Consider the following 23,628-nt stretch of genomic DNA (forward strand, 5'->3'; position numbering starts at 1 on the left):
TATTGCACAATGCCTGGAGCTGCTAATTCCTTTGTTTAGGTTCAAGCCAACGCAGCCTATTAAAAGCTTAAATTCAATTTTATTGTTAAGGTATTTATTAACTGATTATGAAAAGACATTAAAAGACTCGTAATTAGACGACTAAGTTGCTCTTTGCCTTGATTAATTCTCCCCTTTTCTTACACAATAGAACATATCCTTGTGTTTTCAGGTAACTGTTCGCTCCCTTGAGGTTATTTGCTTCAGCTCCAGCCAGAGCCTTAAATTAAAGGTATCTGTGAAAGCAGTGGTTTACGGTTCCAAGCGTTTCCCCATCGCTGGAGTTGTGTGCCGAGACTGTGCTCGACCTTAACACCACTGCCGTGTTTCACCCAAGGAGGCGTGCAAATGACTCCTGACAACAGTTTTTGAAGTGCCTTGCTGACTTCTTATGTGTTAAGAGCCTGTGCTAGGAAGTGTGCGTCCGACATGCACACACACTAGCTGCGGGCATCGCGAAAGGACCACTTAGGACTTCTTTATAGTTTAATCTTTGATATCCTTGCTAAAGTGTTCATTGCCCTGGAATTACTTTTCTGTCTTAGTTTCTAGAATTTTGAAGTATCTTAATATGTTTCTTTTCTCAATTGCTTTTTTTAAAAACTGCAAGAGCATATTTTCTTCCTGAGGACAACAAAAAAATCATGAAAAATGATTAGAGAATCCAATTTTTTATGATCTTTTTAAGTATATAAGATCTAAAATTATAAAAATATATAAAGGGGCTGGGGTTGTGGCTCAGTGGTCAAGTGCTTGCCTAGCTCATGTGAGTCACTGGGTTTGATCTTAGCACCACATAAAAATAAACAAAAATAAAATAAGGTATTGTGTTCATCTACAACTTAAAAAATTGAAAAAATATATACATGTAAAGATATAATCTTTTTGACAATGGATCAATTTAACTGTTTACAGTTTTCCAATAGAAATAATTACTCCTTGGATAAACTTTATTGCTTACAATAATACCTGTAGTCAAAGAAGAACTTAAAACTAGAAAAATAAAAGAATTGTTGTAACATTGAAAACACAAGCTATCTGGTTCCTATTGAATCATATATTTTATTAAAATCTTTAATTTTTAGAACCATATCCCCTTGCTACTGTGCAGTCATTTAAAATTGGTTTAAAAGATGAGGAAGCCTAATTCTTAAAGGGGTCCCTTAGGTATATTAAGGAAGTTAAGCACAACACGTAAGCAGAATTGTTTGCATTCTGAGTTCTGACTTCAAAAATTATAAAATATCAACTATTGCTTAATTTCTCTTGAGGATATCAACTATAGTTTTGTAGTCATGTGTAGCACCAGGAATTTACAGACTGTAGGAAAAATTTGAATGAGATATCAGCTTTCTTTATTTTTTCAATAATATTAGTAGGGGCCAATTTGAGGTCATTTGAAATTTGTATCGTTTGTCTTTTTTTCTGTTTAAGTGCTGAGTCACTGCTAATTTCTAAAATTTAAGATATATCTTCATAAAAACTAACATCCTTAGTCTATACAGTAGATTAAGTTTAAATTTGTCAAAATAATAGGTTGCTATTTATAATTTAGGGTTGCCTTATTTCATAAAAATGTTAGTTGAGAGACAAATCGCTACTGTCAAAATATGGTTCTTCAAATTTGTTTCTCATAGTTTATACTATTTTACACAATCTACTATTTTAAATGATTTTTAAGGCAATATGTGCTTAGAAAAATGAGAATTTTTAAAATCAAAATTATTTCATTTGATTTACTTTACCAGTCGTCATTCTTTCATTCATGAAAACATACAAAATATGGAATTTTTGTCATTATATGCATCTTGAAAATGTAAGATTAGTCTGTTTATTTCACAGTTTTTCAACAGGGACAAAGCACTCATCCATTCATTCACTCACTCACTCATTCATTCTACAAGGATTGGGTATAAAGGATACTTCTAGATCCTGAGGACTTACAGTAGTGGAAATACAGTTCTTTTTATGAAAATCTTGACCGAATGGAGGGTGCAATGTAAAAAGAGAACTTGGGAGAAAATATGAACCAATTCCCTATTTTACTTTTTTATACTTTGAGAGGGGATTCAGAGGAAAATTACATATAAATAATTCAGATTTGGCTGTAGATTAAACCCTGCCCAGTTTTCTGGTTTCTGATCCTGCTGATGGGTCTCTGGGCCGCCCTTTTGCGTATCTGTCTACCATCCTTTCTCCAATTCTCACACCACATGAATCATGTTCAGTATATCCCCAGCCCACAGCTCTTCTGTGATTGTTCCTGATGTCCAACCAGTGTCAAACCACAGCCTCTCTGTCTCCAGATGATCTGCTTTTGGCCAGAAGAAAACACAATTCCCACAGAGGGCTGTATCTATTTCTGTGACCTCTCCTACAGGGTCTGGCTTGTGTTCCATGGTTAAAGAAGACTTTTGGACAAAGTAGACAGCTGAAGAACAGCTCCTATGTTCCTTCTGAAAACCCCCCACCCCTTGCCCTGGGGGTCCAAATGGGAAGGGTAATGCAGCCTCAATGGAGCAGTCCCTTTATAAGAGCACCTACCTCCTCCGCACTGCCCCAAACCACAATATTTGCCAGGCAAATAGAATCTGGGCCCCGGCTGCAGTCAGCCCACCTCCTACTGCCTGAGTCAAAGCCTGTTGGCAGCTACAGGAGTGAGGTGTCGCTGACTGACGCATAATTACGGGGGACAGAAAAATGTAGACGTGTTAGCAAAGTCAATATTATGGAGACCTCTGTCTTCCCAAATATTGTAAGTAAAAGATATTTCTAGGGTATAGCCAATTACATTCTCTATTTTTACGACCAGTCACAAATGTATTTTTTATTAGCTGGTGTGTTCAATGTTTTGAATGCATAGCCTTATTTCAATCTCATTTTAGTTTGTGGTAAGTGCAAAAGGATTTTTGCTGACTTGAAATAGTGAAGCTGCTCTCTTTTCACCGAACTGCAGAGCCTGTTGCAATGAGAGTTTATTCCACAGCCTTCTTCGACTCTGGCCTGTAAATTAGTCTGTGAAGTGGTGTTTATTGCTGAACCGAGAGGTTAAGACAGCCTAATTATATGTTTGTGCGGGAGAAAACACCATGCCCCACCGTGAGCAATTATCCTGTCCCCCTTTCATAGTTTAATCTAGTTTCAGCAGAGAAGAATGAGGAGACAGACCTGTCTTCACTAGAAACTTAGCTACCACGCATTTTCAGTGTTAATTAGAAATTTTGTTCACTGGAGGAGTGACTTCTTGGCATAACTCAGCTTCCAACCAAGTGGAGGGCATCTGGCGAGGCAACTCAAGGTGTCTTTGTGGATTAGACCTCTAATTCCACCCACGGGGCAGCATGTGGCTGGGACTCTTGCCATACTTCCAACTTGGTTGCATGATGCCTTTTCCCTTTTTATATATTTAAAGCACTAGATGGTATATATGGCAGGAGAGAGACAGTTAGGATACTGGGCTCTGTGTACAGACTTTTTCCCCTGCTGAAATGAAAATCCTGTTTTTCCTAAGGGACTTTTTCTTATGTTAAGAAGGATGTAGCCAATAAAAACCAGAACAAGATCAACAGGTCAATGTCTTTAAAGTTGGCCATAAAATGTATCACAACAAAGAATCTGTAGGGTAGGAATTGCATGCAGAAATACCTCTGTCTTTGTTCTTGGACACTTCTCTGTCACAAGGGCAGCATACTTCTGTTTCTCTTCAAAAGCATTTGGCTCATATTTTCATGCACAGGCATATGCTGAAGTCTCACGATGCATAGGTTCAATTTCCTCTTAGGAAAATAAAAGATGCCCTTCATGTCTTCTGGCACTCAACTAGAAATGCTCATTGTCATTGAAACGAGCTGAGGGAAGAACCAGTTCTCTAAGAAACAGCATCTCAAGCATGGTCCAAGCTGCTCTGATGTGATGGGTTGCCTCCAGGGAAATAGACTTCTCATTATTAGCAAATTTCCAACCTATCACTCAGTTTTCCCCCTTTTTATCCCATTTCCATGAGTTTTATTTCTAGGATGAAACAATATCTCTCTTCTTCTCCACCCCACCCCCAACTCTCTACTTTCTTTGCTTCTTACACAAAACTGAAGCAAGACTTCCTTTACTCATTGGCAAACCCCGCTGAGTTCTTCATTAGTTTAACTTAGTTTCTATCTTTTTTTGATACAGGGTATAAGTACACTGTGCTTAAAGTACAGGCAAGAAATCCTGAAGCAGTATAGAGGGAAGATTAAATACTTCATTTGTTTTAGGAACATTTCTACCATGTTGTAGGGCAGCCAAGTACACTCAGGTGATCCGTTGGTGGGGCTATTCCATTTTTCTCTTCTTCTCTGCCTGTGAAGGGAAAGTGATTGTGGTGGAGGAAGTTGGCAGTACTATTTGAAGTTTCTTCATTATTTTTAACTTCTTAAACAAAATACCCCCAAAGATTGCATATTTATCCCAGTGAAATCATTCTAGAGTCTCCTAATCACTCTCTTCCTACGCCAGGATGTGCCAGTGATATTTTCCAACTAGAAACCATGGATTAAGCAGGACTATCAGATTACAAGCCCTTCTATTTAGCAATTATTTTGAATACCTACTATGCATCAGACCTTATTCTCATAAATGATAGGTGCCGTGCTGCTAGCTTCTTGGGCTTCTGTCTGCTCTACTATAGCACATTTTTTTTGACCCATAAAATTTCCCCCCTCAACTAGAATCTGAATTTCTTTGAAACAAATAGTTTTAATCTCATGAGGCAGCAGTCTGTTTTAATACTTTATAAGCTAGAGGGAGAAAATGGAAAGTGGAGATCAATTTCCCCAGGAGTTGATGTTAACATGGAATCTGATGAGTGGTTGTCCAGTGGGGTGCTGGGGGGAGAAGAGCAAAGCTACAATGCTAGGGCCATAGTCTCCAGAGAGGGCTCTGTGGCACTGTAAACCATGATTGCCTCTGCTTTAGTTTTCTTTTTATTTCAGGGAACCATAAGCAAATGACTGGAGAAAAAAATTTTTTTTTTCAACTGGAAACTTGCTTTCTAATTAATAAATTTGAAAGGGACTGTTTTGAGATGGTAAGCCAAAATTTAGTCTAGCTGCAGAAGGCAAAGGTTTAACCTGCATTGTCTCCTCTTTGAAGGCCAGAGGGTTTAAATCTCTAGGTAGAGAGTCACAACACAGGTTAGCAGCAGTCAGGATGAGTTTCCAGAGTTTCTGAGTTCCACTTTAGCATTCAAGCCAAGTACCACACAGGTAACCTAAAGGCCAAAGGCACCATGTCATCTGACTCACCATGTTTGTGCTAGCAAAGGTTAAACTTTGCTGGATAGTCAATAATATTTAGAAAGTATTATTTAGAGGAATATAGATGAGGATTATTAGAATATTCTTCTCCAAGTCCATGTGAAAGCCTAGAAATAAACCTCAAAATAAAATGTTTTAGCTTATTGTATTAAATTCTTGCTTGACTTACAGAATCTCATTTCTGCCTTAAATTTCATCTATGCCAGATTCCTTAAGTTTTTTAAGTCTGAACTAAAATCTAACTTGTATTGTCTTATTTGAAAATGTACAGATACTACACTTGTGTTTGACTTGATTAGAAAAGGTGGCCACTAAAGACCTTAAGAATTCCCAGGAAATAAGCCCTGATAGGGAAGGCTGCCTCCCTGCACAATGACGTGGTAGACTGAAAGAAGACTTGAAGTTTGGCTTTGGAGGAGATTAAGAAGGGTGTGAGAGAAGCCACCAGAAGGCATGGCAGAAAGGACATAGGTATGATGGGTGGACAGACTCAAGTTTGAAGGCAGTCTCTGCCCTATGGTAGCTGTGTGGTCTGAGGGGTTTCTAGTCTTCCTGAAAAGGCTAGTACAATGGTTGACATGTTTTAACAAATGAAGTAAATAGGAAATGTATGTGTGCTTTTAGAGTTGTGTGTATAGACATATATACCTGTGTTTGTAGACATGCATGCTATGAAATACTACAGTATTGCTTGGCATTTTATACTGTGGCTTATCGTCAGAAAAGAGTGAATATCACTAGCAAGGTAACCCTTGAGTATTGCTGTATCATCACTCTTGCTCCTCTACACTGTGCTAACAGTTTGGGTAATCCCTGCTCTCCAGAGTAACTGAGCTGGCAAGGCCATCTTGCCTTTCCTAAACTGTAATTATTCTTCACAGCCAAGGCCAAATGAAAGTTTTGGCTTACATAAGATGTATGAAGAAAGTGCTGATTTGGGCTGGAGCGCAACATATGAGCTCATTGAAAAACCGTGAGGTTGTGTCTGACAGCATTCTACATTAAGTTGGGAGTAACTTTTCTGCCAGTGACATGAGTCAAATGTGAGATAAACTGAGGTACGGTAAGAATCAGCAGCAGCTAGAGGAGCTATGTATATATGCATTTGGCACGTGTTAGAAACTTTGCTATTAGATTCTTGTAGGAAACAGGTTAAGAACATTCCAGGACCTGTAATAACTGGATTTTCTATTTACAGGTTTAGTCTGTGAGCTCAGAATGGGTTCTCCTCTGAGTGCAGACAGAACCTTCCTCAAGACAAAATGCAGCTACTTAGTGTGAAGCAAATCTAAATCCAAAGAGGGCAACAGCCAGTCAACCAAGCCCTGAATGACAGACTTTCAATATCATATTCAACTTTAGACTCTAAAGTTCAGGACAAACTATGTCAACAACACCTATGTCTTAATGTCCCAGGATGGGCAAGATTTTCCAATAACAACATCTCCTTCAGGGTGTGGAAAGTAACCCCAGTCCACAAGAACTTATAAGTCCCCAAGAGAATCTGTGTTAATAAAAATTACTTCTCTTACATACCCCTCACACCCATCTCTCCCCTCTCTTTATTAACTAGGTCCATTATTGCGTTCTTGTTCATGCCTGATGACTTGATCAGGTCTGTGGGAAGCAATGTAATCTAAAGGTTAAGCAATTTGGATTTGGCATTAATCTGTGTGAGTTATGTCAATTACTAGCCATGTGACCCTGACTAGCTGCTTAGATTTCCTATGCTTCAGCTTCCTCACTTATACAGTAAGGATAGCGATAGCACCTACCTCATTGGGTTTAAATGATTAAATGAACATCTAAGGAAATAGTTGTTATAAGGTAACTGTTGTTAGTATTTTCCTTTTATGCTGTTTGGATCATGGAAGTGTAAAATTATCCATAAGAATTATTTTTGCAACATTTCTTTTTTTTACTAGTCTGAGTAAAATGAGAGCCCCCCCCAAGGGAGACTGAGAATATAAACATCCTTTGTTGTTGTCTTCCTCTACTCAAGTTTAAGAGCTAAAAAAATGACAACTCAGACTGAACCCAAAGAGGCTCATGAGCCTGTGATTTCTTCTGAGAAATAAGAGGTAAAGATTATTATTACATAATGATGCAGGCTATTTTTTACTTTATCTAAGAGAAATAAGTCCAGCATGATGAAGCAAAAATTTCTATAGTTAAGCAAAGATTTCCCCCATTTTGTTCATTCATTTTAAAATCATAAGACAGCAGGAAAGTAGGATATTATTATTTCTCCTGTTGGTGCTCAGGCCAAGTTGCTACATGACTGTGCCTTGAACACCTTGGGAGCAAACGATAAACTCAACCTCAACATCAGCTGAAAGCATTTGCACCTGCATTTTCTCTCCTATAAATCCTGCTCTCAGTGTGTCCAAATAACAATCAGCTAGTGAATTTCATCCTAGACTTTCAAACTGAAAGCTATATTTTGCAATGTCATCTTCAGAAAATTCTTGTCAGCAGCTGAGAAAAAAATATCAGGAAATTTCTATCAATTATACGATTGTTTTTAAAATTTGCAACTTAAGTAATCTTGTCTTGTTAGAATTATCTTGATAATAAGTAAAATATATTAGTCCTGTTTTGAAGATCTTTTGTCTCTTTAATCATCCTTGTGTTCCAGGTATATATAAAACTTTTTAGAAACACTGAGTTTTATAGTTTCCTCTTTACAGAACTTTGCCAAATGGAAAATGGAAAAGAAATCAAAATACTTTAAATAGGAAAAGTCCTCATTTTCAAAATGGAGGAATGGGTTATTGTATTAAGACTTTCAGAATATAAGGAAATGGCTCACATGGCTATGAAACCTGGCAAGCCCCAAATCTGCAGAGCCAATGATTCTGTTTGAATCTGAAGTGCAGAAGCTTCTGAAAATCAGGAAGAGCCCAGCTTGTAGCTCAAATTCTACCAGGCAGGAATTATTCCCTCTTACTTAAGGAAGGATCAGCCTTCTCTTCTACTCAGGCCTTCAACTTATTGTATGAGACCTACCCACACTATGGAGGACAATCTGATTTATGCAGATCTATTTAAATGTTAACCTCATCCAAAAAACCCTTCTACAGAAACATTCAGAATGTTTGACCAAATATCTGGGCACATGTGACCCAGTCAAGTTGACATAAATTTTATTATCACAGTTGACTCAGAAAGGACCCATTGATATACTTTTGGAAAAGTTCTAGATTAGCTAATAATAATAAGCACATCACTGGTAAACAAAACAGCAGGAGTTAGAGTTTAAAGATAGTGAAATTCACAAAACTGAATTTTATTTTTTTGTAAGTGGAGTTAACAACTCTTCTTAATTTTATATAGTAGAACCATTTCCCAATTAGTTATCAACTATTCAAAGGTTATGCAATCCACCCAAATAAGTATTCCTGTATCTGGGGATGTAGCAGGCTGTCAACAACTTGCTTGATCTCTAAGCAATGAAACAAGGGCTTCAGTAAAATGTTGGGAATTTTCTCATATACAATATAGAAAAACATGAGTCAGTGATAGTGAACTATTAATTTCTTGAAGAACTGCTTCCACAGAGGGTTGATTACTGGGTCAATGAAAATCAAGGGAGAAGTGGCCTGTGCAGTACCATGGGCTGTCTTTGCCTGGCTATGAAATCACTGAAGAAGTGAAATCAGGTCTATGCCAAGAGTAGAACTGGAAGCAATACCAATGCAGAGGATGATAGAACATATATTCAAATGGTGGGCTAGAAAAAGGGGCCAAAAACCACATGCTTAAATTATGACAAAGTCATGTATTTATGCTAAAGATTCAGTAACACAACTATTGAATGATGGCACTTAAGAGCAGCTAATAATGAAAGTAATAATAGGTTATGATAATATCTAAAATACTACAAAAGTAACACCAAGAACAAAACTGACATCTGCCAAGTGCTGTTTATTTTCCAAATACTCCAAAATGGTCTGCAATAGTTATCTCAGTTCTTGTAGAAAAGACTCATTCATGAAAGAGAGCAAACACCATCTGAAGGTCCAGAGAAGGTGTCCAGTAGGCAAATCCCACTGCACTGTGCACTGGATGCCCAACATCTATATTGCATCTAGTTCTGGATGCAAGATTTTAGCAAGGGTGTTGTTGAGAAGAAAGTCGGAGGAGAGTTGCCTGGTTGAAGATGGCTTTTAGTTAAGGAATAAGAACTGCTTTAGCTTGGAGCAGAGGGGCGTGGTACTGGAATGAGGTCAAGAAGAGGAAAGAGGGCAAGAACAGGATCACAGTGTGGGAGAAATGTGAGGAAGCCGTGGCTCTCTAGTGGTTAGAACTATGTGTCTCCAGCATGTGCTACCACTTGAAGCACTGAACACTCAAATAGCAAAGATTCAGAATGAGGTTGAATGCCCACTTCTTAGAGATGTTCAGGATCACAGAATTAAGTGGGAAGATAGAATATATGTAGAAAAAATATATATAAACTCTGAGCACCTTTCATCTGAATATCCAAACTCTGAAATGCTCCAAAATAAAAAAAAGCTTGGTGAGTGTTGATATGACAAAATGAAAATTCCACACATGACCTCATGTCGTGGATTGCCAACAAAACACAGGCACACTAAATGTGCAAAATTACCCTCAGACTATGTATATAGTGTATATATGAAACAAATTAATTTCGTGTTTAGACTTGAGTCCTAGCACCAAGATATCTTATTATGTACATGCAAATTTCCAAAATCTGAAATTCAAAAACACTTCTGGTCCCAAATATTTTGAATAAGGGGCTCTCAACCTGTATTCCTTATATAGTACTTCATTAGTATATAGTACTAATCTTACTTTTTGTAAATCTCTTTTAAACTAAAAATTCATCATTCTAAGTTTTTCATAGATTCTGATGTTGACATTCTCTGTCCCTCTGCTCCTGTCCCTATTCCTTCCCCCCTGAGGTAAAAAGCATGAGGATCAGGTCTTTCTTGTGTTCAGAGAAGAGCATAGCATGGAGTCAGGAAGAGGGGGAATTCTTTCCTGATGATTCCAGTATAATCAAAGGGGCAATTATGATGGCAATTATGCAGACGTCTAGGTCATTTGCTCTTCTTTGTCTTTGTTCCACAATTCAATCCTGTAACTGCTTAGGATGGAACTTCCTGGTGCTTTTGTACTAAAAATATTAAGAAAAATGTATGTTTTTCTCTCCAGGAAACACCCACATCTGGTATCCTGTGTGATGAGCATTGCATCATCATTGTGAGTTCAATAGAGAATGTGTGGGGGGCCACAGATGAAAAGAGGGTAAAAGAAGTCATGGAGGCATTATTATGCATACCTCAATATTAACAGCAACAAATGTTTGTGCTACTCATTAGCTTTTTGCTTTCAGATTCATCTCTGTCCTTCCTGTCCTGTTCTGTATTGCAAAGGGTCTCGTGGTCTTGGTTCCCACTGGGAAGCCTCCACTCCTTTTCTTGTGTACTCCAGGCCCAGGGTTGGTTGTGGCTTCTGGCTTTGGTACTAACCAGTTTCCCTCACCATATGCTATTTGACTTTTCAGCTCTCTCAATGCCTTTGTATTAAAAGCTCCCTGCAGACTGACGTGGGTTCCATTTTGCTGACTCAACCCTGTCCAATGCAATGTTTAATCAAGATCTGTCACAGTAAATATCAGTATTCAGTGCCAAGAAATAGAGTAAACTTTAGCTTACCAGTTACAAGATTATTTTCATGGAAGAACATTCTATAGAGATGTCAGGTTGGACTCCGAGGAAGAAGAGACTCTGGATCTTCCTAGGATTGGTGGCTTTAATGGGGTGGAACCATGATATATTAGCTAGAAAAACCTTCTAAAGAGGCTTATGTCAAATAGGACTTTATTTTCCTACATAGCAAGTGTACAGGTCAACAATTGCTTATCCTTTTTCTGCTACTTTACAATATTAGGATTTTAGATTGGCATTTCTGTAAGTCATTCTTTCCCTCACAATTGCAAGATGGGTGTTGTAGCTATTTCCATCCATCTTCATCATCAAAGCAGGAAGCAGGAAGGAAGGCACGGTCAGGACAATGATGATTATAGCTGCATCTGTTACTTTTCCGAGAAAAGTGAAAACATTGTCGTAGATTATTCCTTACGTCCCCTTGATCAGAACTGAATCCAAGATCACCTGCAGCTACAAGGGAAGCTAGGAAAGTGGGGAACAAGAGTGTCATCATAAATGTGGGGGAAGAGAAGTGATATGCATGGGTCCTCCTTTGCTTTTGTTTCATTCCAGGAATTAGCTCTCTCTCATTATGCTTCTGTTAAACTCTAATTACATTTTCAAATTAGCGCAAAACTCCATATTTATTTAGTTTTATTTATTGTCTTAGGCAAATGTCAATAGTGAAGAATTTCTTTACTGTTTCTAATTAACACCTTAAGCTATTTAGCAAACATCACCTATCCTTGCCTTCCACTGGAGGCATTTGGCCCTAAGGAAAAAGCGATTTGCAATGGTGATGGGAGTTTGTGGTGCCTGAGGGAGACTTTGAACGGCCCCCTCCAGAATAACCAAATGTCCACAAGGAAGAACATTCTAAGCTTAGGCAGGTATCCTGAGGAAACTAAGTTCTGTTTGTCATGAAAGTCAATCATTTGGATGGAAACATAAATTAAAAATTTAAGGTCTTTAATCAGGGAAAGACTACTGCCTACCTAATGCAAGATGTTTATGAAAAGTAACCAAGTATTAAACAAAGCAGCCAATAATTAAAATAAGAGTTAAAAATTGATTTCCATGTCCTCCCTTACAGCCCTTTTAACTCTTCTATGAGCAGCTGTGAACCAAGTGCAATAATGGTTGCCAGATGCCATTTCTTGGTAATGTGGATTGTCTGCTACTGGGGGAGGGGGATAGTGTGCATCATAAAACACATTTCTTGTTCAAAGTTACAGTTAAGGGGAAACTTTGAAAAAAGTCAAATTGCTTAACAAAAACAATGGAGGAAAAATCAATACCTCCTACATTTTGCGTCCAATATAAGCAATTAGAAATATTTGTGGTTAAAACATCAGATGTACAGGCCTTTTGCTTTCAAACCCTTACAATTGGCACACTAGTACCATTATGGGTTCCTTGCCACAGAACTCTAAGAAGATTGCAGGGTATGAGGACATAAAACTACAGGGTCCTTGCGGTCTCTCTAGAGAATAGATGTTTTTGATAGGAAAAAACAAAACAAAACAAAACAAAACTCCCGCCTGTGAACAGACTTTAGGTGGTCATATTATACCAACACTCCATTTTCTGAGTTCTGTCTTGTATTCACTGCCTCTTATGAACCATAGGACCAAAGATAGAATTTTGGGGTTGAAAGGGGTTTTAGGAGGTAGTTAACCCCAGTTTTTGCCCAACAGCCTTCTGCTATTCTTACTTCTCCTCTCGTTCCCTATAATTCATTCTCCACACAGCAACAGGGTGTTCTTTTAAAAATGTACATTTGGTCCTTTCACTTCACCATTTAAAACTTCTCAATGTCTTCCCACTGTACCTTGAATAACATCCAGACATTTCTCTATGATCTAAAATGACCTTCTAGAACTGGTCCCAACTTTTCCCTCCTTCCCATCCTATAATTGTCTGCCTCCTGCTCAGCCATATTGGATTCTCTTTCTCCCTGAAATATGCCTGCTTCATCCCACCTGAGGCTTTGCTCCTTCCATGCTCTCTGCCTGGAATACTCTGACCCTCACATTCCCTCTTCACTTTCTTGTCTCCCAGGAATCAGTCCCACAGCAACTTCTCAAGAAGGCTGCTCCTGAATACTCTCTCTGGGGAGCTCCAATTCATTGCATCCCCTCGTAGCATCCTTTTTCATTGTGATCATGTTCACATTTCATTGCCAAAAATTATGTTTTTCATTTTTTATTTACTAGTTTATTGTTTGTCTTCCTTTTCTAGAATGGAAGCCAGAAAAGAACATGAATCATGTCTGTCTGGTTCACTAAGGTATATCTCTGATACCCAGAAGAGGAACTAGTATATCCTAAGGTGTGATCACGTCTCTGTGCAAAGGAGAAATTAGAGGCCTGAGAGAAATTTTGGAGTCCTGTGGGCTTATCCCAAAGATGTCAAAGAAGAACGAGAGTAAAATTCTGGAAGTGTATCTTAAATAGGTAACTGCTCTTGACACCATTGATACTCCTCAACTCAAAACTCAACTGAACCACTTTCTTACAGTATTTGGGGATAAGGTCAAATATTTTGTTAATAAAGTATTTGAACAGAAGTGATAATGAATCATTTGGTATTTTTACATGGGGATTGCATTTGATATTTTGGGATGGACATTAGGTGTCTGAACCTCCCAAGTACAAATAGAACATTTAATATTCTTGGCCCCTGCCCACTAACTTCCTTTAGCTGGCCCCAACCACTGTGACAACCACTTACCCTTCTGCAAATGCTCCCATGAGGAATAGTGCTTACCAAACCTCACTGAGAACTTGAATTGCGAGTTATTCTATAGCATGGTATTGACCAATCACTTGAATGAATTAAAGAAAAAGAGGTAAAGTGTGTAACTGAACAAACAAAAACACTCCTCACATCGTGTATTTTAGTGAGGGGCTCCTTCACCCTTCCGTCTCCTGCAGGACTTGTGAGTACCTCTGGGAAGAGAAGGCGCTGGGGTCAGTATGCCTAGGAAGGCAAACCGCCTTTACGGGAAAACAGCTGGATTCCTGCCCTCATGATAGAATTCTCACTAGGGTCTGGGGGGCAACAAATGAAGGTCTAGGTCTGAGAGCACCTCAGAAGTAAACTCCTTTTATTTCCCAGGCTCTCATGGGACTATTGCTCTGCTTTTAGAATCATGCTCACCCATTTCCTCCATAACTGCCCTAATTATATGTATCTCGATGTCTATACCCACACTGAGAATATCAGACTCAGGGCAATGGTTAATACTTATCTCTACCCTGCGTCTAGTTCGTTACTCACCTTGCTTCAAAATTGTAATAAAAAGTATTGACATTCGTGTACTGAATAAAAATTGTTTCCAAATCATCCTTATAATAGACTGTGCTCTTGGTAATTATGCCATTGCATTGATGACTGTGTTGGAAGAATGAAGAAACAGACCTTGTTCCATAGTACATGATGATGGTGATGATGATGATGACAAGGGCCAAGTAGTGGTTATATTTATTGACTTTTATTATGGGTTGAGAGCAAATCTTAACAATTCATCTTTTAACTCAGTTCTCACAGCAACTTAGTGGGTGAATGTTATAACCCCAATTTATATTTTAAAAAAATGTAAAACATTCGCAGAGAGGTTAATTAGGCAATATGCACCAAGCTAGTGAACTGTAGAGTTACAAGTCTACTCCTTGTATTCGAGGCAGGCAACAAAAGAAGTGGGCCAGATTCAGGAGGTGACTGGGATGATGGGGAAAATCAGGATGTGCAGCAATTATTCCCTGTGTAGGGGCACACATTGCTCTCCGCCAGCATGTGACCATGCAGGAAAGTGGACTCGCCATTGCTCAACTTCATGACTTCTTTGCAGGGGACACAGACAATCTGCAAATTTTGTGTTTTAAAAGGTTGACTCAATTTTATTCTGTGTCTTGAATGAAATACTGATTTCTCTTACAGAAGAACTCAGTGTTTTTGTACGTAAGTTTTCCCTATCAAAACAAAAAGTATAGGCTCATGTTAAAACTCAAACTCTATAGATTTTAGGTAATTAATATGATGGGGTATGCCAGATTTTCTCCATTCTTTTAGTTCCAAGAATGTTCTCTTTCTATTTTCTCAAGTCACAACCATCTGTTTGTGACCATCTAGCTAATTGGGCCCCATTGAGTGTTCTAATGAGGGCAGAGTGAGCAAGCAAGAGGGTTTAATGCCCATAGAAATGCATGTTTCTAATTGTGCATCCAGTGAAGGCGGAAAGGTTAAAGTAATGAGCTGCTCTGGAGTGTTCTGGCCGAGAGAGAGGATTTTGTTGTTTCACATTCCATCTTTGTCGTCCTCACTGAGATGTGCTCTTATTTCCACCATGGCACGAATTGTCAAGAGGCTGTGCTATTACATTCCATTATCATGCCATGTCTAGAAGAGGCGAGTCCGTTCTTACAGTGCACTGACAGTGTGCAGGCACTGAAATTGCCCTCTCTCTGCGCACTCCCAACATCTTGTATGCAGCTGTGAACAGCTGCATTAGAGCCAATTAATCTGGGGTAGGTTTGTTGAGGGAGAGGGTTCTATACGGTAAAAAAGGACATTTGCTGAGTTTTCCATGTCATGTTTCTGGAGAGGGAATGGTACTGGAAGCTGCAAGGAGCAGTCAGATGAGGAGGCTGCCAGTTTTATGTTTCAGTGGGGATCAGCATTCCTAAACATTTCCACTTATCCTGCATTCTCAGGAAAGCACGGGGGCAGGGTCCAAATAAAAAGGCTGGGTTTAGAGTCTCTAATCTAAGTATTAGAGCTCAAACAGTGTGGCTGTTTGAAGATGTGGTGAAAGCATGCTTTACTTGAGTCACACTCAGTTTATTGACCATTGAGGATGAGGATGAGTGGCCATTTTAGAAATGGAGGGTTTCTGATGCAGCGCAAAATCCTTGGTACCTGGGGCACAGGATAATTGGGTATGGTAAGGGAGCTTTCACTTTCTTTCTTTTTTTTTTTTTTTATTGTAAACAAATGGGATACATGTTGTTTCTCTGTACATGGCATAAGGCATACCATTTGTGTAATCATAAATTTACATAAGGCAATGTTGTTTGATTCATTCTTTTATTTTTTTTCCCTTTCCCCCACCCCTTCCACCCCTCTTTTCCCTCTATACAGTCCTTCCTTCCTCCATTCTTGCCCCCCTCCCTAACCCTAACTCTAACCCTAACACTAACCCCTCCCACCTCCCATTATGTGTCATCATCCACTTATTAGTGATATCATTCATCCTTTGGTTTTTTGAGATTGGCTTATCTCAATTAGCATGATATTCTCCAATTTCATCCATTTGCCTGCAAATGCCATAATTTTATCATTCTTTATGGCTGAGTAATATTCCATTGTATATATATGCCACAGTTTTTTTATCCATTCATCAATTGAAGGACATCTAGGTTGGTTCCACAATCTGGCTATGGTGAATTGAGCACCATTGAACATTGATGTGGCTGTATATCTGTACTATGTGGATTTTAAGTCCTTTGGGTATAGGCCGAGGAGTGGGATAGCTGGGTCAAATGGTGGTTCCATTCCAAGTTTTCTAAGGAATCTCCACACTGCTTTCCAGAGTGGCTACACTAATTTGCAGCCCCACCAGCAATGTATGAGTGTACCTTTTTCCCCACATCCTCACCAACACCTGTTGTTGCTTGTATTCTTGATAATTGCCATTCTAATTGGGGTGAGATGGAATCTTAGGGTGGTTTTGATTTGCATTTCTCTTATTACTAGAGATGTTGAACATTTTTCCATATGTTTGTTGATTGCTTGTAGATCTTCTGTAAAGTGTCTATTCATTTCCTAGCCCATTGGTCAATTGGATTATTTGCATTCTTCGTGTAGAGTTTTTTGAGTTCTTCATATATTCTGGAGATTAGTACTCTATCTGAAGTATGATTGGCAAAAATTTTCTCCCACTCTGTAGGCTCCTTCTTCGCATTGCTGATAGTTTCCTTTGCTGAGAGAAAGCTTTTTAGTTTGAATCTATCCCAGTTATTGATTCCTGCTTTTATTTCTTATGCTATGGGAGTCCTGTTGAGGAAGTCTAGTCCTAAGCCGACATATTGAAGATTTGGACCTACTTTTTCTTCTATAATCTGCAGGGTCTCTGGTCTGATTCTGAGGTCCTTAATCCATTTTGAGTTTAGTTTCATGCATGGTGAGAGATATGGGTTTAGTTTCATTCTGTTGCATATGGATTTCCAATTCTCCCAGCACCATTTGTTGAACAGGCTATCTTTTCTCCATTGCATATTTTTGGCCCCTTTGTCTAGTATGAGAAAATTGTATTTATTTGGGTTTGTGTCCATGTCCTCTATTCTGTACCATTAATTTACCTTTCTATTTTGGTACCAATACCATGCCGTTTTTGTTACTATTGCTTTGTAGTATAGTTGAAGATTTGGTATTGCGATACCCACTGCTTCGCTCTTTCTGCTAAGGATTGCTTTAGCTATTCTGGGTTTCTTATTCTTCCAGATGAATTTCATAATTGCTTGCTCTATTTCTGTAAGGTACATCATTGGGATTTTAATTGGAATTGCATTGAATCTGTATAGCACTTTAGGTAGTATGGCCATTTTGACAATATTAATTCTTCCTATCCAAGAACATGGGAGATCTTTTCATCTTCTAAGGATTTCTTTAATTTCTTTCTTTAGTTTTCTGTAGTTCTCATTGTAGAGGTCTTTCACCTCTTTTGTGAGATTGATTCCCAAGTATTTTATTTTTTTCAATGCTATTGTGAATGGGGTAGTTTTCTTAATTATTCTTTCCAAAGATTCATCACTTATGTATAAAAATGCATTAGATTTACGTGCATTGATCTTATATCCCGCTACTTTACTGAATTCACTTATGAGTTCTAAAAGTTTTCTGGTGGAATTTCCTGTTTCCTCTAAGTATATAATCATATCATCAGCAAATAGGGGTAGTTTGAGTTCTTCTTTTCCTATTCGTATCCATTTAATTTCTTTGGTCTGTCTAATTGCTCTGGCTAGAGTTTCAAGGACGATATTGAATAGAAGCAGCGAAAGGGGACATCCCTGCCTTGTTCCAGTTTTTAGGGGGAATGCTTTCAGTTTTTCACCATTTAGAATGATATTGGCCATGGGCTTAGCATAGATGGCCTTTACAATGTTAAGGAATATTCCCACTATCAGTATTTTTTCTAGTGTTTTGAGCATGAAGGGGTGCTGTATTTTATCAAATGCTTTTTCTGCATCTATTGAAATAATCATGTGATTCTTGACTTTAAGTCTATTGATATGGTGAATTACATTTATTGATTTCCTGATGATGAACCAACCTTGCATCCCTGGGATGAAACCCACTTGATCGTGGTGCACTATCTTTTTAATATGTTTTTATATGTGATTTGCTAAAATTTTGTTGAGAATTTTTGCGTCAATGTTCATTAATGATATTGGTCTGAAATTTTCTTTCCTCGATGTATCTCTGTCTGGTTTAGGTATCAGTGTGATATTGGCTTCATAGAATGAGTTTGGGAGGGTTCCCTCCTCTTCTATTTTATGGAATACTTTGAAAAGTATTGGAATGAGCTCTTCTTTAAACGTTTGTAGAACTCAGCTGAGAACCCATCTGGTCCTGGACTTTTCTTTGTTGGTAGGCTTTTGATGACTTCTTCTATTTCAGTACTTGAAATTGGTCTATTTAAATTGTGTATGTCCTCCTCGTTCAGTTTAGGCAATTCATATGTCTCCAGAAACCTGTTGATGTCTTCGAAATTTTCTATTTTGTTGGAGTATAGATTTTCAAAATAGCTTCTAATTATGTTTTGTATTTCAATCCTGTCTGTTGTGATATTTTCTTGTTCATTCCGAATTTTAGTGATTTGGGTTTTCTCTCGTCTTCTCTTTGTTAGTGTGGCTAAAGGTTTATCAATTTTGTTTATTTTTTCCAAAGAACCAACTTTTTATTTTGTCAATTTTTTCAGTTGTTTCTTCTGTTTCAATTTTGTTGATTTCAGCTCTGAGTTTAACTATTTCCTGTCTTCTACTACTTTTGGTGTTGGTCTGTTCTTCTTTTTCTAGAGCTTTGAGCTGCAGTGTTAGATCGTTTATTTGTTGAGTTTTACTTCTTTTATTGAATGCGCTCGATGAAATAAATTTTCCTCTAAGTACGGCTTTCATAGTGTCCCAGAGATTTTGATATGATGTTTCTTTGTTCTCATTTACCTCTAAGAATTTTTAAATTTCCTTCCTGATATCTTCTGTTATCCATTCATCATATAATAGCATATTGTTTAATCTCCAGGTGTTGGAGTAGTTTCTGTTTTTTACTCTTTCATTTATTTCTAACTTCAATCCATTGTGATCTGATAGAATACAAGGTAGTGTCTCTATCTTCTTGTATTTGCTAACATTAGCTTTGTGGCATAATATATGGTCTATCTTAGAGAAGGATCCATGTGCTGCTGAGAAGAAAGTGTATTCGCTCTTGGTTGGATGGTATATTCTATAAATGTCCGTTAAGTCTAAATTATTGATTGTGTTATTGAGATCTATGGTTTCTTTTTTCAATTTTTGTCTGGAAGATCTGTCCAGTGGTGAGAGAGGCATGTTAAAATCACCTAGTATTATTGTGTTATGGTCTATTTGGTTTCTGAAATTGAGAAGGATTTGTTTGACATACATGGATGAGCCACTGTTTGGGGCATAGATGTTTATGATTGTTATATCTTGCTGATTTATGCTTCCCTTAAGCAGTGTGAAATGACCTTCTTTATCCCTTCTGACTAACTTTGGCTTGAAGTCCACATTATCAGAAATGAGGATGGATACTCCAGCTTTTTTGCTGAGTCCATGTGCATGGTATGTTTTTCCCCATCCTTTCACCTTTAGTCTATGGGTATCTTTTTCTATGAGGTGAGTCTCTTGCAGGCAACATATTGTTGGATCTTTCTTTTTAATCCAATCTGCCAGTCTATGTCTTTTGATTGATGAATTCAGGCCATTAACATTCAGGGTTATTATTGAGATATGATTTGTATTCCCAGTCATTTGGTTCATTTTTTAAAATTTTATTTATTTATTTTTTTGATATGACTTGGTTCCTCCTTTATTTGACAATTCCTTTAGCATAATTCCTCCCTTTGCTGATTTGCTTCTTTGTTTTTCATCTCTTCCTCATGGAATATTTTGCTGAGAATGTTCTGTAATGCTGGCTTTCTTTTTGTAAATTCTTTTAGCTTTTGTTTATCATGGAAGGATTTTATTTCATCGTCAAATCTGAAGGTAAGTTTTGCTGGGTATAAGATTCTTGGTCGTCATCCATTTTCTTTCAGGGCTTGAAAAATGTTGTTCCAGGCCCTTCTAGCTTTTAGGGTCTGTATTGAAAAATCTGCTGATATCCGTATTGGTTTTCCCTTCATGTAATTGGTTCTTTTCTCTCATAGCCTTTAAAATTCTGTCTTTATTTTGTATACTTATTTTGTATTTTTATTTTAATGTGCCTTGGTGTGGGTCTGTTGTAATTTTGTGTATTTGGAGTTCTATAAGCCTCTTGTACTTGATTTTCCATTTCATTATTCAGATTTGGGAAATTTTCTGATATTATTTCATGGAATAGATTGTTCATTCCTTTGGTTTGTTTCTCTAGGCCTTCCTCAATGCCAGTAATTCTTATATTTGGCCTTTTCATGATATTCCATAGTTCTTGTAGATTCTGTTCATGATTTCTTACCATCTTCTCTGTTTGGTCAACTTTCTTTTCAAGATTAGATATTTTGTCTTCAATATCTGAGGTTCTGTCTTCCAGGTGTTCTATTCTATTGGTTGTGTTTTCTATGGAGTTCTTAATTTGGTTTATTGTTTCCTTCTTTTCAAGGATTTCTGTTTGTTTTTTTTTTCAATATCTCTAACTCTTTATTGAAATGATCTTTTGCTTCCTGTATTTGCTCTTTTAACTGTCGATTGATGTGATCATTCAATGCCTGCATTTGCTCTTTCGTTTCATCGTTTGCTTCCCTGGTCATTTTAATTACGTACATTCTGAACTCCTTTTCTGTCATTTCTTCTGCCATGCTGTCATTGGATTTTGTTGATTAACATCTAGATTTGTTTGGGGCATTTTCTTCCCTTGTTTTCTCATATTGTTCAGGTATCAGTGGACCGCTAAGATATTGCAGATTTCCTCTATTGACTTATCATGTCCCTGAAGATTTCTAGTATATCCCTTCTTAGCCTTCTGTAGGCTGAAGTGGTGGAGGAAGTTGATAATGCAGTGCTCCACACGGAAGCTGCCTCTGTAGATGTGGTGGCCTTCAGGTGGGGTATATTCCCTGCTAGTGGGCAGAGGTGCCTCCACTTGTTGACCAATGGTCATTCATCCAAAGGGGAACTAGGCTGGGGGCTGAGGCAAGGCCTGTTTTGGCCTGTGTCTCTGGTTTTACCGTCCTTGTTGGAAAACCTCACCCGGCAGGGAAACTCACCCGGTGGGGAGGTCTCGCTGGTCAGTTCCCCTCCTAGAGGTTCCCCTCAATCTACAACTACCGCCTGGGCTGGACTGCCTTCCTCTGCAACGTTCCCAGGGGCCCAGACCTAGCTCCTGGGCCTGGGAGCCTCACCCTTCTCAGACGAGTCTCCTTAGGCTGCCTCTCCTCAGAGAATCCTCCCGCAGTCCTGGAACCTTCGCTCCGCCCTTAAGCATGTCTCTGTGCGGCTCTTCCACAAAGAAGCCTCCTCGGTCCTGGGACCCTGCTCTGCACCTAATCGCCCGGCTATGCTGCCCCTCCTCTGAGCAGCCACCTGGGGCCCTGTACAATCGCTCTGAGTCCCAGTGACCCGCCACACACCTCTTCCTCCAGACAGCCGCCCAGTGTTCCCGTGCGGTCACTAGGTGTCCAAGCAACTCACTGTGCGCCTCATCCTCCCGCCATCCGCCCGTATCCCTGGGCAGTCACTCCGAGTCCAAGTGACCCGCCCCATTCCTCCTCCCCCGGGGCAGCCCCCCGGTATTCAGGAGCGGTCGCTTTGAGTCCAAACAACCCACCACTCGCCTCCTCCTCTGAGCAGCCGCCTGGAGTCTGATGCAGTCACTCCAAGTCCAAGCGACCTGCCATGCTCCGTCTCCTCCTCCGGGCAGGTCCGGTGTTCAGGAGTGGTCGCTCTGAGTCCAAACAGCTCACAGCACTACTCCTCCTCTGGGCAGCCGCCCGGAGCCCCAGTGGTTGCTCTGAGTCCAAGCGCTGTCCTGAGTGGCCTCCTCTATGATGCTCCCAGTTGTCTGAGTTCACTGCTCCAGCAGGGGGAGGGTGTCTCATTGGGCAGCTCTACTTCACAAATTTCCTTGTGTTCCGGGACTACCGCTCCATCAGGGACACCTCCCCAATGGGAGAGACTCACCCGGCTGCTTTGAGTTGGTCCCAAGTCTCTCAATATCTCCTTTTTTGAATCCTGAGTCCTGGAGCAACCTGAAATGCAGCCACCCTCTTGTCTGCCATCTTGAAACCAAGCTTTCACTTTCAATGTTGATGAATATCTCACAAAATAAGTTGAGTTACTATTTCAGAATTCAATGTTTTAGAATTTAATGTTCAGCCTATTTAAAAAACCCCAATTACTCCTGCTTTTTCCTACCCTCCTCTTTCAATGTAGTATGAACCAGTAACTTCTTAAATTAATATGTTGAAGACTGAGTATCTTGTTTATATGGTTTGAGATTGAAAAAAATCACACAATTCCTGGTATTTGACTATGCAGTTGTCACATAGTATCCATGTGTGAGTTGTTCTAAGACCTCTGAAGATACCAAAGTCTAAGGATGCTCTAGTGCCTTATATAAAATGGCATAGTTGTTACACATAACCTACTTGTATCCTCCTATATACTTGAAATCATCTCTAGATTACTTATAATACCTATTATAATGCAAATGCTATAAAATAGCTTTTATACTATAATGTCTAAGGAATAATGACATAAAAACTGTACATGTTCAGTACAGATACAATTTTTTTTTCAATTATTTTCCATATGCAGTTGTTTGAATGAATCTGTGGATGCAGAGTCTGTGGATATGGAAGGCTGGCTGTATTTTCAAACACAGTGGAAATACAATGAACCTCTGAGCCCTTTATTTGACTTATGTGACCTGGTCTGACTTGGTCAATTCCACTGCCTGGGGCCACTCTGCCCTATGTTTTTGTTAACTTTTTTTGATGCTATGACTAAAAGAATTAGAAAAAATTATTTAGGAGCTCACCTTTTCAGAGGTATCAGTTCATAGATAGCCAACTCAATTGCTCAGGGCTCAAGGTGAGGCAGAACATGGTGGAAGAGTGTGGCTGAAGAAAGTGGCTCATATGATGATCAGGAAGCCGAGAAAGACTCCACCTGCCAGATATGAAATATATACCCCGAAGGTATGCCCCCAATGCCCACCTCCTTCAGTCACACCCTACCTGCCTTCAGTTACCACTTAGTTAATCCCCACCAGGGATGAATTACTGATTGGGTTAAGACTCCCTTAACCCAATCATTTCACCTCTGAATTTTCTTGCATTGCCTCACACATGAACTTTTGGAGGACACCTAATATCTAAACCATTACAACTTCTCATCCTCCTT

Source organism: Sciurus vulgaris, assembly GCF_902686455.1.
Source record: "Sciurus vulgaris genome assembly, chromosome: 7".
Lineage (NCBI taxonomy): Eukaryota > Metazoa > Chordata > Mammalia > Rodentia > Sciuridae > Sciurus > Sciurus vulgaris.